The sequence below is a fragment of the Caretta caretta genome, chromosome 11 (genome assembly GCF_965140235.1).
Source record: "Caretta caretta isolate rCarCar2 chromosome 11, rCarCar1.hap1, whole genome shotgun sequence".
NCBI classification, from domain to species: Eukaryota; Metazoa; Chordata; order Testudines; family Cheloniidae; genus Caretta; species Caretta caretta.
In genome coordinates, this window is record NC_134216.1 from 46,334,839 (window position 1) to 46,349,507 (window position 14,669).

Consider the following 14,669-nt stretch of genomic DNA (forward strand, 5'->3'; position numbering starts at 1 on the left):
AAAGTTTATAGGACTAGTAACTAGAAAAAAAAATCAGTAAACAAACAAACAAAGAGACAAAGGAAAGGCAGTACATCCATAACTTACCAAACACAGAATATACTGAATTCAGTCAGGTTAAGTATATTTTTATCTTCTGAGTGATATTTTTATCTTATTTAAGAGAATTTTGTCAGACATTATTCTAGCTTCCCTGATTTTAGAAATGCAAGCACAAACAGTTGCATTGCAAATGCAGATAGCCAAGTTTCAGAACTTGACTATTATGGGAGAGAGCAAAGATTGTGGGGAAAAAAGGAGTTTACCAAATACACTTGTCTTTGAAATTAGGTGGGTTTTTTTTGTTCTTTTTTCGAGTACTCTGGAAAAGGAAGTGGATCCTAAACAAAAGAGAGGACTCTTGCTGATGGCCACTCTCACACTTTTTCCTAAAATACTTAATTAGCTTTAGGAAAAACAAAGAAATATGCATATATATACACATCCAAAAATTGTAATTTATTTACTGATAGCTAGTAAGTCCATTGTGAACAGTGATATTAACAAACATACAAGTATCGCTTTTCACAGCAGACTTACTCAACCTTGGCAAGCCTGGGGACAAATTAAGCCCTGGATATGGGGGGTAGAGGCAGCAGGGGGCTAGAGCCTGAAGCCCCACTGCCGGAGCCTGCTGTCGTGCAGTTGAAACCCGGGACTGGAGCCTGAAGCCCCGTGGCCAGAGCCTGCCAGCCCACCATCCCAGGGCTAAATCCCAAAGCCTGAGCCCCACTACCCCTGGGAAGGTGGGGAACTCACTGGTGCTTGCTCCTCCAGCGTTGTGCCCAAGGTGTCTCCAGAGGGGAGCAGGGCCCAACCCCTACTGGCAGCCCCAGCAACCAACACCAAGGCAGGGCATCCAGGAGAAACAGGAAGGGTGAGGAGCTGCTATTCTTCTTCCTCCCCCCCAGCCCAGGAGGCTGTGGCCGCAATAAAAGTCCCTGGTGGCCGCATTCAGTTAGGACAAATGCAAAGTACTTCACTTAGAAAGGAACAATCAGTTGCACACATACAAAATGGGGAATGACTGCCTAGGAAAAAGTACTGCGGAAAGGGATCTGGGGGGTCATAGTGGACAAGTTAAATATGGGTCAACAGTGTAACACTGTTGCAAAAAAATGCAAACATCATTCTTGAATTATTAGCAAGAGTATTGTAAGCAAGACATGAGGCATAATTCTTCCGCTCTACTCCGGGCTGATTAGGCCTCAACTGGAGTATTGTGTCGAGTTCTGGGCACATTTCAGGAAAGATGTGGACAAACTGGAGAAAGTCCAGAGAAGAGCAACAAAGATGATTAAAGGTCCTGAAAACATGATTTAGGGGGGGAAGACTGAAAAAATTGGGTTTGTTTAGTCTGGAAAAGAGAAGGCTGAGAAGGAACGTAACAGTTTTCAAGTACATAAAAGGTTGTTACGAGGAGGAGGGAGAAAAACGATTCTTCATAACCGCTGAGGATAGGACAAGAAGCAATGGGCTTAAATTGCAGCAATGGAGGTTTAGGTTGGACATTAGGAAAAACTTCCTGTCAGGATAGTTAAGCACTGGAATAAATTGCCTATGGTGGCTGTGGAATCGCCATCATTGGAGATTTGTAAGAGCAGGTTAGACAAACACCTGTTAGGAATGATCCAGATCAATGTTTCTCAAATGCGGCCACCAGGGGCTTTTCTTGCGGCCACAACCTCCTGGGCAGTGATGGGGGGGGCAAAGCAGTTGTCCCTGCCTGTTCCTTCTGGATGTGCCACCTTGGTGTTGGTTGCTGGGGCTGCCAGCAGGGGTTGGGCCCTGCCCACCTCTGGAGACACCTGGGACATAACCCTGGAGGAGCAGGCATCCTGGGAGTTCCCCACCTTTCCAGGTGTGGTGGGGCTCGGGCTTCAGCCCTGGGATGGTGGAGTGGCAGGCTCTGGCCCACCCCCCCCCCCCGGCAGCAAGGCCTCATCTCGTGGCTGCAGGACTTCAGCTATATCCCCAGGGCTTCAAGCTCCCTCCTGGAACTACATCCCTCAGACTTCAGACTCTGGCTCCCCGCTGCCTCCCCCACCCCTCATTGCCCCTGCTGCCTATCCATCCATCTCCCCATCCAGGGCTTAATTTGTCCCCAGGGATGCCGGGGCTGAGTAAGTCTGCTGTGAAAAGTGTTACTATCCCTTTTCACAGCAGAGACTTGTTAGCTAGTTGGGAGGCTGTGAAAAGTGATATTAACAAACGTACAAAAATCACTTTTCACAGCAGCAGACTTACTAGCTAGCAATAAATAAATTACAAGGATTTTGATGTGCCTATTTATTTGTTTCTCCTAAAGTTAATTAAGTATTTTATGAAAAATTGTCAGAGTGGCCACCAGCAACAGTTGGTGGCCGCTCTCTGAGGCCACCAAAAATTTTGGCAAGGAGTTCCACAGGTTGACTGTGCTGTTGTGAAAAAATACTTCCTTTTGTTTGTTTTAAACCTGCTACCTATTAATTTCATTTGGTGACCCCTAGCTCTTGTGTTATGAGGAGTAAATAACACTTCCTTATTTACTTTCTCCACACCAGTCATGATTTTATAGACCTCTATCATATCCCCCCTTAGTCGTCTCTTTTCCAAGCTGAGAAGTCCCAGTCTTGTTAATCTCTCCTCATACGGAAGCCGTTCCATACCCCTATTCATTTTTGTTGCCCATTTCTGAACCTTTTCCAACTCCAATGTATCTTTTTTTCAGATGGGGCGACCACATCCGCACACAGTATTCAAGATGTGGGCGTACAATGGATTTATATAGCAGCAATATGATATTTTGTCTTATTATCCCTTTCTTAATGATTCCCAACATTCTGTTTGCTTTGACTGCCGCTGCACATTAAGTGGATGTTTTCAGAGAACTATCCACAATGACTCCAAGATCTCTTTCTTGAGTGGTAACAGCTAATTTAGACCCCATCATTTTATATGTATAGTTGGGATGTTTTCCAATGTGCATGACGTTGCATTTGTCAACATTTGAATTTCATCTGCCATTTTGTTGCCCGTCACCCAGTTCTGAGAGATCATTTTGTAGCTCTTTGCAGTCTCCCTGGTAGCTACAGTAGTTTTGTATCTTCTCCAAATTTTGCCACCTCACTGTTTAGCTCTTTTTCCAGATCATTTATGAATATATTAAATAGGACTGGCCCCAATACAGATCCCTGGGGGGGGCACCACTACTTACCTCTCTCCATTCCTAAACCTGACCATTTACTCCTACCCTTGGTTTACTATCTTTTAACTAGTTACCAATCCATGAGAGAACTGTTACCCCTGGCTGCTTACGTTGCTTAAGCAGCTTAAACTTCCAAGTGAAGACTGACACAGTGATTTGTGAAGCCTGAAAACAACCTGCAAGCTCCAGAGTCTCTATTGTTCCTGCAGTTTTACCTGCTTTTTTAGGCTACATCTATACTACTTGCACCTCAGCAGCATAGCTACATAGAGCCTGAAGGATTTTTCCTTCGAGGTCATTATTGCACCTTTCTGAGAGGTAGCAGAGAGTTTGACGGAAAAAACCTTCCCTCCACGTAGCCGTGCCTACACCGGGGATGAGGTCGAGGTAACTACGGTGCTCAGGGCACGACACCGTTTACAGTCCTGGGCGAAATAGCTTGATCGCTGCGATTTTTAAGTGTAGAGCCGGCCTTTTAGTGACCGAAAGACGCCAGTTCCCACCTCGGACACTCCCGGCCCGTGAGCAGCGGTGAAACGGCGAGGCGCCCATTCCGCAGAGGCGGGTGCTGCAGCATGGGGAGCTTGGACCCAAAGACAGGCTCGCGAGGGGCCGACCCAGCAGCCGGTGCATAAACGTGGGCGGCCCACTGCGATAGCAGCGCCCTTTCAGGAAAAGGGGGCTGCATGGGCGCTGAGTCTGTGCGGACACCGGGGAGATGCGGGGAAGGGATGGGCGGCGAGCGTCGGCCCCTGCCACTCGTACCAAGGCAGCCCATCCCCCGCCCTCACCATGCTCCACACGCAAGGTGACAGAGAGGTCCCGGCAGGGGAGAGCAGCCGCCGCGCGAAGTGGGAGTAGAAGTGGAGATGGTGAGGTTCCCCCACAGTCAGAGCTTACCTCAGTCTCCCAAAGGCCACCATCCTACCGGAAGTAACTTTACTTCCGGTGAGACGCGGGGGCGGGGTTTTCCTGCCGGAAGTGCAGTAACACCTCGTGGATCTTAATAATTTTAACGGTATTTATTTGGTGTTACACCGAGTTAATAAGAGCGAAAAATAAATGCAGAAAATAACCCAATCCTCAGCGACCCCCACAGCAGGCGGGTTCTACGTCAGCAACATGGCGGCCATGGAGCCTCAAACGGCCGAAACGACAGCTCCCAGCATGCAGTGCGACCTGAGCGTAGGCGGGGTTGCGCGTGAGCGGTTTCCCGAGGTGCTGATGGGCGGCCCCAGAGGGCCGGGGTCTGGGGACCCTTGTGTGCGCTTGTGGCTCTGGGCACCACGCGGGGCCTGTCGCCGCCCCGGGCAGCAGCAGCCCCCGCAGAGAAGCGTGCGGTTCCCGGCCTGGGGCTCAGGAGCCCGCTGCTCTCGAAGGCTGAGAAGCTTTGCAGCTACTCAAACGCTGCAGGCCACCTGCCGACCTGGGGGTCCCTGGCTCAGCACGAGCAGGGAGGGGGAGTTTAAAAGCTGGCCCCATTTTTGGATTCAAATGAGCCGCCCCCTTAAAAGTAGTAAGTAGGGAGTATTTTAAGAACCGAAGGAAGATACGTCCTAGGTAACTCTACCCCTGGGTAGGGTAGGTGTGACATGAGCTTTTTAGGAGAACTTGCATGTTGAATTTTGGAGGAAGGGTTGTTGAAAGTCGGGCTCTTTGTGAAAAACTAACTTCAGCCTTAACTCTGGAGCAGCTACTGCTATGCCACAGCAGAGCATGCTGGTGATTCAGACTGTGCTAGCATTAGTCAGGTCACAGCACGCAGAAGTGGTGACTATATAGTCATAGGTAGTATGGTAAGAAAAGCAGCTGCCTTTCTAACATCCCCCAGAAGAAACCAATTCCACTGACAATTCCCCTGCCGCTTCCTGGGCCCGGGAGTGGAGGGAAATCAGGCATTGTTTTTTTGTTTGGTTGGTTTTTAACGTTTAGTTTTATTTTATTGGTTCATCATAAATCACAAAATCATATATATGCCTTTTGAGGTAGCTGGTTGATTGATGGTTAGGGCTTGTCTACCCCTGGAAGCTAATCAGAATAGCTATTGTGCATACATTACCCACATACTTATTCCAGAATAGCCCTAATAGCTTGCCAAGTGCATACTTTATTCCAGAATCAAAGTAACTGATTATTCAGGAATAATGTGTGCTTCCAAAGTGGAGGAATTATTCTGTAATAAAATAATTTTTATTGTGTAATAGCATCCATATAGTGAGTTATTGCAGAATAGCTTGTTCACAGTAGCTCTTTTGATCACAATAGCCCTATGCAGTTTTGTAACGTGGGAGAGAAGTTGGGGGGGAATTACCAACAGCTGATTTTCCTTGTACATAGAGCAACTTGAAAATAAATGATTTAATGTAAAAACATATTATAAATGCATTTGTTGCTGCCTCCAGGCATGTACAGCTAGACTGAGCCAGAAAATATATATGTGTGTGTGTGTGTGTGTATTGTGAGGAGGGAGGCCTGGATGTGGGATTAGTAGGAGATGAGGAGGGAAAGGGATAAGGAGGGACATGGAGGGATGGTGTGTCGTGCTGTACTCTTGTAGGGTGGCTCTGGGGGAGGAAGGAGTGTAATACACACACCTTGTGGGTGTGATGTTCTGTCCCATCTAGCGGCACTGGGACCACTTAGAGAAAGGGATAGAGAGATTGAGTCTGCTCTACAGCCTTAGCTAACAGCCATTTGGCTTTTAGCTCATGCAGTAGAGGCTCATGCACTAAGCTCCAGCGGTCCCGGATTCGATGATGACTGGGGTCTGTCGGTGTTACAAGAGCACAGGGAGGGAAGCAAAAAACAGACTGAGGAAGTGGTGGTGGGATAAAGATGAAGTGAGTAAATCATGCATGGACATGGTGCATAGAAAAGAAAAAGGGCGGGGAACTAGGTGGGGCACAGAGAAGGTGTAGAAGGGGGTGCAAGAGACTGGGGCAGGAAAAGAGAGAGAGTGTGACAGGTTGGATCACAGAAACCCTCTGGGGGCTGCCTACTGATGTGCCAAGGCTACTTGTGCCCCTGCTTTCCTGCCCTGGCAGCTTGGGACTTCGGTGCCCTGCCTGGTTTGAGCCAGTCTCGCTAGCCTGCTGCAAACCTAGACTCAGGTCTGAACCACATCCCCTAACAGCTGTAGGCTTAATTGAAAGCATCTTAAGAAGTGTTCCTGTCTTTAACACTCAGTTGCCCAACTCCCAATGGGGTCCAGACCCCAAATAAATCCATTTTACCCTGTATAAAGCTTATACAGGGTAAACTCATAAATTGTTTGCCCTCTGTAACACTGATAGATATGCACAGCTGTCTGTCTCCCCCTCTCCCCCCCCCCCCGTATTAATACATACTCTGGGTTAATTAATAAGTAAAAAGTGATTTTATTAAATACAGAAAGTAGGATTTAATTGGTTCCAAGTAACTTCTGAAGCAGAACAAAGTGAATTACCAAGCAAAATAAAATAAAACACACAAGTCTAAGCCTAGTACAGTAAGAAAACTGAATACAGATAAAACCTCACCCTCAGAGATGTTCCAATAAGCTTTCTTTTACAGACTAGTCTCCTTCTAGTCTGGGTCCAGCAATCACTCACACCCCCTGTAGTTATTGTCCTTTTGCTACAAACAGAAGCTCTACACAAAAGACTGATGACCCATCCCAGCTGTGGATGTACTCCAGAGACTTGATTTGAACCTGCAGTTTATTCCATCACTGCGACAAGCCTGAACTAAGAACGTTGCCATTACTGTATGTAATTGATTCCATTTAACCAATTCTAGCTCTCACCTATATCTTTTTCCTTTATGAATAAACCTTTAGATTTTAGATTCTAAAGGATTGGTAACACCATGATTTGTGGGTAAGATCTGAATTGTATATTGATCTGGGCCTGGGGCTTAGTCTTTTGGGATCAAGAGAACCTTTTTTCTTTTACTGGGGTATTGGTTTTCAAAACCATTTGTCCCCATAACGAGTGGCACTGGTGGTGATACTGGGAAACGAGAGTCTAAGGGAATTGCTTGTGTGACTTATGGTTAGCCAGTGGGGTAAAACCCAAGTCGTCTTGGCTGGTTTGGTTTGCCTTGGTGTGCATAGAAACCCCAGTTTCTACCCTGCTTTAAGCAATTTGTCCTGAATTGGCACTCTCAATTGGGTCCCACCAGAACCAGCATCGTTACACAGACTAGAGGAGGTTCATGGATGAGGCTTTGCAGGTACACAAAGGGAGGCATGGACAGACTTTATAGAGGTGTGCTGGGAAGCAGGAAGAGGCAAAGTAAGAGGAACCAGAGGCTTGGTGACCATGAGAGCATGGGAGTGAATAGGCACAAAAGGTGGCAAGAAAAGGTAGAGATTTTATTCATGTTAAGGAGTTTAAACAAAATGGGCTGAAGCTCATTACTCTGTCCCATTTCAATGGTGCAAAGCAGCCACAACTGGCTTAAGTGAACTTAAGGGGAATCCTTTTGTGGCACACAGCTCTGTAGTTGAATGGTGTTTAAATGAAAGTCTCGTTCGTGTCACCAAAATGAATGTAGACAAATATGTCTAGCTCGACTCAGAATCAGATAAAATTAAAGCTATCTTATGTACCTGTATGGCTCCCATTACCATAATAACTGTGCCTCTTAATCATTTAATATATTCATCCTCACAACAACTCTCTAAGGTAGATGGGGAATTGAGGCACAGAGATCATACAAAGTATGGAGTGGCGCAGGGAACTGAAACTGGGTCTTAGGCTCATACCCTATCCACTGGATCATATTTCCTTATCTTCCTGCCTCTGTTCGTAAAATTTAGAAACTTTTGTTGAATACAATAGCTAAAAAGTTCTCTTAGCGCTCAGCAACCACAAAGCTGATTTGCAAAACTCTAGCATCCAAAGTCTGGTCTGGATAACACACCCAGAGGAGCCAAAACATAAAATACCAACTTTACCTGTTTCACAGTAATCTCTTCCCGGAAAGCTCAGTCTTATTGATATGCTGTGTTGATAATTTGTACTTTCAGTTGAACTCGGTCAAATGTACTTGTGACACTCTGTACCCCATGTACTCAACTTTTATATGGTTATGATATATTTTGTACAAAGTATGCCTTGTGAGGTATCATTTGAAAACTCAATCTGCTGATTATTATTATCCTGTTCAAATGTATAAAACACAGCATGCAAAATTATTATATTTTGCTGTATGCTTGTTACTGAAGTACGTTGTCGTTCTGGGTAACACCCATGAACCAATTCCTCAGAGACAAAGGCACACTGGCATGCCAGGAAAGTGCTAATGATCTATTACAGGGGAGTTGTAAACAAGAAATTTACAATTAATCTGAAAGACAGTTTAGAGCAGGGGTTTCAAACACGCGGCCTGCAGGCCGCATGCAGCCCGCAGGATTATTTTCTGCTGCCCACCAGTTCCCCGTGGCCCCCCCGTCCCCCCAGCATTTACCTAGAGCGGCTCCAGCCTGGCGTGCGCCGGGGTCAGGGCAGGCTCCCTCCCTGCCTGCCCTGCCCCTGCGCTGCTCCGAGAAGTGGCTGAGACCTGGGTGAGGGGGGGCACAGGGGTCTGTGAGTTTGCCCTCCGCCCTCCGAACCCCTCCTGCAGCCGAACCCCCTGCCCTGAACCCCCTGCTGCACCCCAAACCCTTCCTGCACTCTGACCCCCTGCCCTAAGCCCCCTGCCGCACCCCTCCTGCACCCCAACCCCTGCCACACCCCGACCCCCTGCCCTGAGCCCCCTGCTGCACTGCACACCCCAACCCCCTGCCCTGAGCCGCCTGCTGCATCCTGCACCGTCCCACCCTGCACCCCGATCCCCTGTCCTGAGCCCCCTGATGCACCCTACACCCTCCTGCACCCCCTGGGGGCAGGGAGGGGGTAGAGTTGGGATGGGGATTTCAGGGAGGGGGTTGGAATGGGGGCAGGGAAGGGGTGGAAAGAGGCAGGGCAGGGGCAGGGCCTCACAGAAGGGGTGGAGTGGGGGCAGGGCAGCGGGGGATGGGGGGGGTCAGTGGTGTGGCCCTCGGGTCAATGTACTAGTCCTCAAGTGGCCCTCGTTGTCATTTGAGTTTGAGATCCCTGGTTTAGAGCTCACATATGCAATGGAACTGCCTACCCACTTGACCCACCCAGCAAGGATTTTTCCAGCACACAAGAGTTTGGGGTATAAAAAGGGGGGAGGAGAAGAGGGAGGGAGAAATGCCTCTAAACCACCTCACCTTTCGAACATCAATGAATACCTGAAAAATTGTGAACAAAGGGGAGTGGTCCCAGGCCGAAAGGAAATCCTGCCTGAGACCTGTGAACTGAGAATTGCCTGCTGCAACTGGTTTGGTGAGAATGATGTTTACTTCACATCCGATTTACTTTGATAAAGTTTGGAATTGGCTTGCGGTTTTATCTTATTTCTTTTGTAACAAATCCTGACTTTTATGCCTTGCCACTTAAAATCTATCTTTAATTAATAAACTTGTTAAATGGTTTTATCTAAACCAGTGTGTTTGATTGAAGTGTTTGGGAAAACTCCACTTGAGACAACAAGGCTGGTGCATAATTGTTCCCATTGTTGGAATGATGGACTGTTAATGAGCTTGTACTGTCCAGTGGGCTACTGAACAGTACAAGGTGTACATTTCTAGGGGCAAGGCTGGGACTGAGGGATATGTGGGTGTTGCCCTATATGTGATGCCTGGATGTCTGGGCATGGCATTAATATATTCAGCTGGTAGTGACTTTACATGCTGGTGCCTGTGAGTGAGCAGAGCCTGGAGGCATTGCTGTTCATTAACAAAGCATGCAGTGTAAAAGGCCTCCCAGGCTGTAGAGCTCCGGGGCTGCAGCAGGTCAGGTTGCACCCCGGGGGAAGGTCAGAGAACTTTAATTGCTGTAATTCAGAATGCCTGCAGAAGCACTAAATAAACAAAAAGAAAAGGAGTACTTGTGGCACCTTAGAGACTCTCAAATAAATTGGTTAGTCTCTAAGGTGCCACAAGTACTCCTTTTCTTTTTGCGAATACAGACTAACACGGCTGTTCCTCTGAAACCTGTCATTATGCAAGGCACTGCATTTAGCCGTATGGAGTGGAAATCTATCAACTGCATGAAAAAACTTGTACAGATACAGACAGACATCATCTTCCTTTCCAAAAATGCTCAAATAAATTGGTTAGTCTCTAAGGTGCCACAAGTACTCCTTTTCTTTTTGCGAATACAGACTAACACGGCTGTTCCTCTGAAACTAAATAAACAGGAATCACAACACCTATCCCAAGGGAAAAGATTATGCATTTTGCTGATAAACTAATGTGCATGTTTACAGCAAGAATATATTGCACTTTGTTTCCCGTGATATATGTCATTTGATGTAGTCACTTTAGAAATACAAAAAGAAAAGGAGTACTTGTGGCACCTTAGAGACTAACCAATTTATTTGAGCATGAGCTTTCGTGAGCTACAGCTCACTTCATCAGATGTATACCGTGGAAACTGCAGCAGACTTTATATACACACAGAGAATATGAAACAATACCTCCTCCCACCCCACTGTCCTGCTGGTAATAGCTTATCTAAAGTGATCAACAGGTGGGCCATTTCCAGCACAAAGCCAGGTTTTCTCACCCTCCACCCCCCCACACAAATTCACTCTCCTGCTGGTGCTAGCCCATCCAAAGTGACAACTCTTTACATAATCAAGTCGGGCTATTTCCTGCATAGATCCAGGTTTTCTCACATCCCCCCCACCCCCATACACACACAAACTCACTCTCCTGCTGGTAATAGCTCATCTAAACTGACCACTCTCCAAGTTTAAATCCAAGTTAAACCAGAACATGGGGGGTGGGGGGGGTGTAGGAAAAAACAAGAGGAAACAGGCTACCTTGCATAATGACTTAGCCACTCCCAGTCTCTATTTAAGCCTAAATTAATAGTATCCAATTTGCAAATGAATTCCAATTCAGCAGTTTCTCGCTGGAGTCTGGATTTGAAGTTTTTTTGTTTTAAGATAGCGACCTTCATGTCTGTGATTGCGTGACCAGAGAGATTGAAGTGTTCTCCGACTGGTTTATGAATGTTATAATTCTTGACATCTGATTTGTGTCCATTTATTCTTTTACGTAAAAAGAAAAGGAGTACTTGTGGCACCTTAGAGACTAACCAATTTATTTGAGCACATCTGATGAAGTGAGCTGTGGCTCACGAAAGCTCATGCTCAAATAAATTGGTTAGTCTCTAAGGTGCCACAAGTACTCCTTTTCTTTTTGCGAATACAGACTAACACGGCTGTTCCTCTGAAACCTTCTTTTACGTAGAGACTGTCCAGTTTGACCAATGTACATGGCAGAGGGGCATTGCTGGCACATGATGGCATATATCACATTGGTGGATGTGCAGGTGAACGAGCCTCTGATAGTGTGGCTGATGTTATTAGGCCCTGTGATGGTGTCTCCTGAATAGATATGTGGGCACAATTGGCAACGGGCTTTGTTGCAAGGATAAGTTCCTGGGTTAGTGGTTCTGTTATGTGGTATATGGTTGTTGGTGAGTATTTGCTTCAGGTTGCGGGGCTGTCTGTAGGCAAGGACTGGCCTGTCTCCCAAGACTTGTGAGAGTGTTGGGTCATCCTTTAGGATAGGTTGTAGATCCTTAATAATGCGTTGGAGGAGTTTTAGTTGGGGGCTGAAGGTGACCGCTAGTGGCGTTCTGTTATTTTCTTTGTTAGGCCTGTCCTGTAGTAGGTAACTTCTGGGAACTCTTCTGGCTCTATCAATCTGTTTCTTTACTTCTGCAGGTGGGTATTGTAGTTGTAAGAAAGCTTGACAGAGATCTTGTAGGTGTTTGTCTCTGTCTGAGGGGTTGGAGCAAATGCGGTTGTATCGCAGAGCTTGGCTGTAGACGATGGATCGTGTGGTGTGGTCAGGGTGAAAGCTGGAGGCATGCAGGTAGGAATAGCGGTCAGTAGGTTTCCGGTATAGGGTGGTGTTTATGTGACCATTGTTTATTAGCACTGTAGTGTCCAGGAAGTGGATCTCTTGTGTGGACTGGACCAGGCTGAGGTTGGTGGTGGGATGGAAATTGTTGAAATCATGGTGGAATTCCTCAAGGACTTCTTTTCCATGGGTCCAGATGATGAAGATGTCATCAATATAGCGCAAGTAGAGTAGGGGCTTTAGGGGACGAGAGCTGAGGAAGCGTTGTTCTAAATCAGCCATAAAAATGTTGGCATACTGTGGGGCCATGCGGGTACCCATAGCAGTGCCGCTGATCTGAAGGTATACATTGTCCCCAAATGTGAAATAGTTATGGGTAAGGACAAAGTCACAAAGTTCAGCCACCAGGTTAGCCGTGACATTATCGGGGATAGTGTTCTTGACGGCTTGTAATCCATCTTTGTGTGGAATGTTGGTGTAGAGGGCTTCTACATCCATAGTAGCCAGGATGGTGTTATCAGGAAGATCACCGATGGATTGAAGTTTCCTCAGGAAGTCAGTGGTGTCTCGAAGGTAGCTGGGAGTGCTGGTAGCGTAGGGCCTGAGGAGGGAGTCTACATAGCCAGACAATCCTGCTGTCAGGGTGCGAATGCCTGAGATGATGGGGCGCCCAGGATTTCCAGGTTTATGGATCTTGGGTAGTAGATAGAATATCCCAGGTCGGGGTTCCAGGGGTGTGTCTGTGCGGATTTGATCTTGTGCTTTTTCAGGAAGTTTCTTGAGCAAATGCTGTAGTTGCTTTTGGTAACTCTCAGTGGGATCATAGGGTAAATACTCACCAACAACCACATACCACACAACAGAACCACTAACCCAGGAACTTATCCTTGCAACAAAGCCCGTTGCCAATTGTGCCCACATATCTATTCAGGAGACACCATCACAGGGCCTAATAACATCAGCCACACTATCAGAGGCTCGTTCACCTGCACATCCACCAATGTGATATATGCCATCATGTGCCAGCAATGCCCCTCTGCCATGTACATTGGTCAAACTGGACAGTCTCTACGTAAAAGAATAAATGGACACAAATCAGATGTCAAGAATTATAACATTCATAAACCAGTCGGAGAACACTTCAATCTCTCTGGTCACGCAATCACAGACATGAAGGTCGCTATCTTAAAACAAAAAAACTTCAAATCCAGACTCCAGCGAGAAACTGCTGAATTGGAATTCATTTGCAAATTGGATACTATTAAATTTAGGCTTAAATAGAGACTGGGAGTGGCTAAGTCATTATGCAAGGTAGCCTGTTTCCTCTTGTTTTTTCCTACCCCCCCCCCCCCCGATGTTCTGGTTTAACTTGGATTTAAACTTGGAGAGTGGTCAGTTTAGATGAGCTATTACCAGCAGGAGAGTGAGTTTGTGTGTGTATAGGGGTGGGGGGGGATGTGAGAAAACCTGGATCTATGCAGGAAATAGCCTGACTTGATTATGTAAAGAGTTGTCACTTTGGATGGGCTAGCACCAGCAGGAGAGTGAATTTGTGTGGGGGGGTGGAGGGTGAGAAAACCTGGCTTTGTGCTGGAAATGGCCCACCTGTTGATCACTTTAGATAAGCTATTACCAGCAGGACAGTGGGGTGGGAGGAGGTATTGTTTCATATTCTCTGTGTGTATATAAAGTCTGCTGCAGTTTCCACGGTATACATCTGATGAAGTGAGCTGTAGCTCACGAAAGCTCATGCTCAAATAAATTGGTTAGTCTCTAAGGTGCCACAAGTACTCCTTTTCTTTTTGCGAATACAGACTAACACGGCTGTTCCTCTGAAACCTTTAGAAAGACAGAATTTTAACATAATAATTACATACAAAATAACTAAGTATGGTCAAATATTTTCAGTACATGAGCCTCTCACCTCACGTACACCTCCTGGGTGTAGGTGTGTCTGTGTGAGCCTCTTGCTCTTGGTGTTCATTTTAGGTAGCTCCCCTGTGCCCCAGGATCATGGTGCCAGGCTACCTTGTTTAGGCCTGAGGGGGAACCTGGGTGCCGAGTGTCCCAACCCAACTCCTGTGAGGAAGGATAGGAGGCAGCAGCAGCAGCCTGAAAATGTCTGTGCAGCAGCTGGCTCTGATGGTGGCAGGCCAGGATTCAGGATCCATTGCTGGACATGGATTCACACTTCATGGTTCCCAGAAGGTCTGTAGGGAAAAAGGCCTGTGGAAAAGCCTACAGCTCTATGAAACAGGCTTAGCAGCATAGGTTGAAGTTCCATGGGAGAGGGCCAGGTTAGTTTTAGCATGTTGAACTAGAAATTCTGCCTCTCAGTGAGACTGATGGCTCTGGCAGACCAGAATCTCAGCTCCAAGAAGCATCCATTCTTGGAAAAACTGGAGATTTAGGCAGAAGGATAACATGGAAAAGAGGGATTTAGGCTGCCCTGCATCTTTCTTAGCTGCTGTTGTCTTCTGCGGGTATGCAGAGTAGGGCACATATATCCAGTGC

The 14,669-nt window shown here is 46.8% G+C and overlaps 1 protein-coding gene across 3 annotated transcripts in view; it reads right to left on the bottom strand.

Moving 5' to 3' along the window:
- CWC22 (CWC22 spliceosome associated protein) overlaps positions 1-4,216 on the bottom strand; it is a 59,245-nt gene extending 55,029 nt beyond the window's left edge. For 2 of the 3 annotated variants that reach the window (XM_048868906.2, XM_048868902.2), the window contains exon 1: positions 4,127-4,216. The gene's annotated coding sequence lies outside the window, so the exon portion shown is untranslated. Of the gene's footprint in view, positions 1-3,729; positions 3,942-4,126 lie in introns of those variants that run through there. The other variant, XM_048868903.2, reaches the window with a different exon arrangement.
- Positions 4,217-14,669: the final 10,453 nt, after the last annotated feature.